Below are 6,000 nucleotides of genomic sequence, written 5' to 3'. Positions count from 1 at the left end.
CACAGCCAACCGGGAGTCCCCTCCCGGCCCGTGCCCCTTGCCCATGCATGATGCACATGGGCCCACAGCTGCTAGTAGGCCCCGGCGGAGCCGGCAAGCGGGCGGGTAGGTGGGGGGCGTCTCCTTTCTCCTCCGCCCCTTTCCGCCCTCCTCCCTGCCCGCCCGCCTCCGGCTCAGGAGATGCTGCTGCAGGCCGTGGAGGGGGGGGGCTCCTCCTGCGTCAGGAGGTGCGGCTCCCCCGGCCCGCCACCGCCCTCCCCCTTCCTCTCCCCCCGCCGCTTTTATGTCTGTCTTTAAACGTCGCCGCCGCAGCCAGGGCTGGGCACGTGTGCGTGTCGTCGCCGGCTGCCCGCCGCTGAGCTCCACGCTCGCGTAGTCCCTCTCGCTGCCCCGCGCGGGCACCCGGCTCCTTCCCGCTGCCGGCGGGCGGAGGAGGTAAGGCGGCGGTGCCCGGAGGGCGTAGGGGCCTCGCGGAGCCGCGCCCGCGGCCGGTGCGACGGAGGGCAGCGGGAGTGTCGGTCGCGCCCGTCCCGAGTCTGTGCCGCCGGGCGGGGAGCGGGGAGCGGAGCGGGGTGCCCTGCTCTCGATGCCCGCTTTCCTGCGGCCCCGCGAGCAGAGAGCCGGCCCCTCCGGAGACAATAGCGGGCGCCCGCATGTGTTTGAACTCAGCGGTGGGTTGCACGGATGTACGGTGCGCTTTTTCTTTCTTTCTTTTTTTTCTTTTCCTTTTTCTTTTCTTTTCTTTCTTTCTTTTTTTTTTTTTTTTTTTTTTTTTTTTTCTTTGGCGGGGGATATACGTTCTTTTCCTACCACGAGTGACAAAAAAAAAAATTCATTCATTCCTTCATCACCCGCATGTGACGTATACACCACCTCCAGCGCGAGTTTCAGTAGCAGAAGAGATGCGAGGGCGGATGCATGGCAGGGTCCGCTGCGTTCCGCGAGTGGCTACCGCCGGGCTCCGGCAGATGCGGGGCAGATGTGCCAGTCGCACCCATCCCCTCCTTGTCCGCTCCGCAGCCTCTTACGCTGCAGGAGCCGGGCGGAGAGGGCTCAGGCCTGGCTGCACAGCGCTGCTGTCACTGAGCATCGGGCGTCGCCCGCAGAGAGCGGCGCGGAACCTCCTAGCGCTGCCCGCATCCCTCGGCCGCGGTGGCCGGAGCAGCACGGCAGGCGCAGGACCGGCGCGCCCCGGTGTCAGCCATGTTTGGGTGGGTATGGTAATGAGGACCTTTTCTCAACCCCCATGCGTCTGGAAGGTATATTGTGTTGGGGCTTGTAATGACTGCAGCCCTCTGCAATATCCACAGAGTGGCAGATTGATGTCTGCACTTCTCATCCAAGTTTTAAAATCTCATCTGTTTTCTTAATAAACCTTTCAATTTTTCCATGCCCACGTTTGCATTAGGGTAAACTGCAATTTCATTGCAATGCTTTGCTTTTGTTGTGGAAGTAAATGCGATGCCTGTGCTGTCACGCTCATTTGCCAGTTGAGAGCTTGCAATGGAATTTACTCCATTTCAGTAATTTGCGCTTTGTTTTATTTTTAAAAGATACTGTAGTCAAGACTTTGTCCTTATCAGCCATTTTATTCTGTCTTTGTGATATTGCTGTGTATCAAGCTCGCTGCCATAGTATTGATTTCTAAGAGACACTTAATTATTTTTGATCAGTAAGGCACTGTGAATATGGCACTGTTACATGCTATAGCATGGAAATCCAGATCTCTCCTCTCCATTCCAAAGAAGAGTATAAATGAAGAAAATAAAAATTTCATGAGTTATCTGATGTAATGTTCATATGCACTGGATATATTATCCATCTATTATTCTGCCTTCTCCATTCAATAGAAAATGATGACAATATTCCCTTTATTTTTTTTTTTTCTTTCCTATTTAGCATTGTGTTTCTCATATATACATCATCAATATCTTATTAAAAAGGAAACTTTACCAAATATGTAGGTAGATTATTTTTTTTTCTTGGATAATAAGATTGTGCTTTACACAGAGACCTTATTAAGACAACGTTAGAATTACAGCATGAGTCTGCATTTGCTGCATATCCAAAATTTCATTCGGGCTCAGTTAGGCACTTCAGATTCAAGAATAAAGAATTCCCTTGGTTTTAATCTATGGGTGAAAACCTAAGCCATTTAATTGCTATTTAGATGTTTCACCAATTCAGAAATTGAAGAAGTAAATCTGCTAAACCACGTTGAAACTGCTTTTGAGGGCTAAGCTGATTCCTGTTGACCTCTAGTGTCTTGTCATTCTTACAGGTTTTTTTTTTTTTTTTTTTCTTTGAGGCAAGCAAACAAAAAAGTAGTAGTGCAGATGAGGATCATATAGTCTGAACGATCCATCAACTCTTTTCTCTGCCTTTTCTCTGCTGTACATTGCAAAAGCCTGTATACACAAAATTTTTAAAAAGTTGAATTTATCAGAAAAGGAAAAAAAAATCTCAGGTTATTCAGAAATATATTTGGGAGATAATAGCAAGAAACATGCAATCTACTAATTAAAGCTAATCCTTTTGGTATAAATTACTTTGCTAATGTGCATTGGGGTAGTTGCTGTGGGAGGGTGGTATGGAATTAAAACTCTAGGGAAGTGTTTGTGGTAGAAATTTTCTCAGGAAGACAGAACTTCTGCAAACCTCTGGTGCACAACAAAGAACATCCACAGATTTATGTGTGCACACCTATGTCCCCACTATTTTCCACTGCACTTTTCCATTTACATCGAGGAATAAAGCTCTTGCTCCAAAATATAGGATATCTATTGAATTTTTTTGGAAGAACAGCTTACTCGTAAACTGTATATATCAGCATACAAAAGGTTGTAAAAGAGAACAATGATAATATTAGAAGCAGCTATTCTGTATGACCTCTAAATTTTCCATTTGTTGCAAAAGAACTTTGACATATCAGCAGGTGGCATCCCAAAACTTTAGCAACTCTCTTTTTCTTGGAGTAGCTATGCCATTATTACTCAGGAAATGTTCTAGGAAAACATATCAGTGAATAATGATAACTGAACATTATTCTTTCAAACAGCTGGATACTCAAAATCTGACAAGTCCATACAAAATAGGATGAAATAACAATGGTAACTGTTAGAAGAGTTTTTAGGGAATGAGAATAATTGGGCTGAGCTTCCCAGAACCCTGAATTGAAACAGAGCTCTTTGTTCTTATTCTTCACGTTGCAACTAGCAGTTCCTTATTTGCTATATGGAAAAGAGAAAAGAACAAGGCTGTATAGTGCTGTGTACAGCAAGGCCTTTAATCTAGTTCATAGTGCCAGTGGTCTTTTTTTCCTACTTTGGGAAAACTGACTTTTGCTGCTGTCAAATGATATTACTATTTCAAGTGCCAGAAATGTATACTGCAATGCTAATGATTCAGCATACTCTTATGCTAAAATGGAGAAGGGATGAGAAATTGGAATAGGGACTTCATAGTTTTGGATTTTCTGTAATGGAATTGAGATTAAATATCTTATTTTTAAATTCAGGAATTTACTCTAACTTAATTTGAAAGCATGATTTATATCATTAAATAAAACATTCTGTTTTGAGGATAAGCAGCATTTCTGATAACACACAGTTTACATATATATACACATATATGTTCATATACACACATATATGTATATATATACACATGTATACATATCTGTATACATATATACAGATGTATATATATGTATATATACACACATATGTATATATAGCTTATGTATAGAAAGCAGGCAGAGAAGTAATAGTGGTGGTTTTTTTTTTTTTTTTTTTTTTTTTCCCAGGGACAGCTTGCTTTACTTATTGATCCATTCAGATGCACAGAAGGCAAAATGTCTAACTTTCAATACTTGATTTTTGTAACTTAAATAACTTCAGTTATTGAATTAATTATTTAAGATATTTTCATTTCCTCTCCCATCTCAGAAGTGTGTAATAAGATTTTATAAAAATCATGGTTGTGTTGTGGCTTATATGGTTAATTTAGAAAATGGAGATTTTGTTTCGCATTGCCAACAGTTATGACTATCATAGCTTACCAGTTAACAGTCAGTACCTTCAGAATTGCTAGCATTACTTCATGCAACTTCAGCCAGAAGAGTGGTAGCTACTACATTTGATATTTCAATAAACCTATCAGGATAAGTGATAGTTTTCTCCATCTGAATAGGAAATTACAGAGAGCATGCCCTGCAATTCTGTTAAGTATTGCAATAAGGTTGATTTCTGAGAAGAAAATACTGAGAAACCTATGAAAGCTGGTGATAAACTACTGTAGGACCAATAAAGTTCAGAGATTGCAAGCAATGTAAAGAAAAAAATGATGTTCAAGAGGTCTAGGTTGTAACCTTCTGTCTCAGATATTTCTCTTCATTCAGTGATGCTTATGAAATTGAATAATTCTGAGAAGGAAATCTTACTTTTCCTGTTAAGATACTGTATTTTTCTTCTGACTGTAGAAAACATTTTCCAGTAACTGGAGGAGACTAGTCTGGAAAGGAAATTGCTGGTGAATTCTTGATATACAAATGGGAGGACATTTTGTAGGAACTGAGAACAAATTTCCCAGTGATACTAAGCAGACACAGTGTCACTGAAGTCTGTAACTACCCAGACTTACATCAGGTCTGAATTTAATCTTATGTGTTTAAATACTTCTGCTATAGTCTAAATGATTTAACTGTATGGACGCCAGAAACAAAAAATAAAAGTGTAATGTACACTAGCATGCCTCAGAATCACTAAAGAATGCAGATAAATGTAAGTTTCATTCCACAGAATATAATCTTTCATTGTGATTGAGTTAGATAGCCTTTGGGTCTGTATCTATTGCTAACAAGCTGCATTAAACCAGCTAGGGCAAAGTTTTAGATCATGTAATTCATACTGAAGAGCAGAATAATGACTTCTGGAGCGGATAGATAAAATGGACTTGACTAGGCAAAAAGACTGTGATGCAGAAGTCACAATGCTGCATTGCAACACCGATTCAGTTTGCTAAGTGCATATTGTAACCTGATGTAACTCTTGCTGAAATAATTATCTGTTCACAGATTCTCCAGCAATAACCATTCTTCATGAGTTCAGTACTCCAACAAAACCTACTTTGTTCCTGTAGTATTCTTTTTCCGTCACTTAAATATTATCATCAGCTATTCCCCCCATCCTGTTGGCACCAGTTATCCGATTCCTTATTGTGGACTCACAGTAGTCTTTAGCTCCTAAAACGTAGTCTTTCATTTTCTGTATTGGTTGTAGACTTCATATTTAAGGTGCATTTTGTGTGTTTCATCTTCATCACTTTTGTGTGTAGTTCTCATCCATTAAATTTGATGTTTCAGTCAAGATGTTTTCTGAATTTCTGCTGTGGTGAAAATCCTGACTTTCTGTTCTGTGTCTTCTGCTGAATCATGATGGTCAGGGTGGAGAGGCAGTTTTGCTAAGCTTTTGTGACTTAGCTGGTGCACTGCGCTCTCACAATCTACACTCAAATCAGAGATTAAAGTAACACGAACTTGTTGCAGCTCTATATTGCCTTTTGCTACCCCTAGGTTAGCATGTTTGTATGTTGACTGCTTCATGAGAGAAGATCAATGAACTCTGAAGAAATGAGCATTAATATTTTTCTCCCTGCCTTTAATGGCAAACACAGAACTTAAAAAGGTATCCATTATTTCCTTTCATAAACTTTTATGATGTTACAGCAGCATAGTATATCTTCTAAAAATTAGTTTGTATGAGCTTTCTTGATATTCCTTTATGAAGTACAGACACTTTTTTTCCTTCTTCTAGCTTAGACAAAGATTGAAACCATTTTTTATCAAAGTGCATTTGAGGATTATTTTGTCATTTGTTAAAATCTGAGTGTAGATAAATCTACTAAGTTGCTATATTTTGATTACAGCTAACCCTACTACAGTTCCTTTACTAGAGAGTACATTTAAGGAATATTAGGAGAAAATGTTATGAAGCAAGATGT

The 6,000-nt window shown here is 40.8% G+C and overlaps 1 protein-coding gene across 1 annotated transcript in view; it reads left to right on the top strand.

Annotated features, from left to right (window-relative positions):
• The first annotated feature begins 215 nt into the window (after positions 1 to 215).
• SLC6A15 (solute carrier family 6 member 15) overlaps positions 216 to 6,000 on the top strand; it is a 33,046-nt gene continuing 27,261 nt past the window's right edge. The window contains exon 1 of the mRNA XM_031589646.2: positions 216 to 435. The gene's annotated coding sequence lies outside the window, so the exon portion shown is untranslated. The remainder of the gene's footprint in view (positions 436 to 6,000) is intronic.

This window comes from Phasianus colchicus, chromosome 1 (assembly GCF_987193195.1).
Source record: "Phasianus colchicus chromosome 1, bPhaCol1.hap1.1, whole genome shotgun sequence".
Classification (NCBI taxonomy): Eukaryota; Metazoa; Chordata; class Aves; order Galliformes; family Phasianidae; genus Phasianus; species Phasianus colchicus.
Note: the sequence above shows the minus strand (reverse complement) of the source record. Positions and strands in the feature narration are given on the sequence as shown.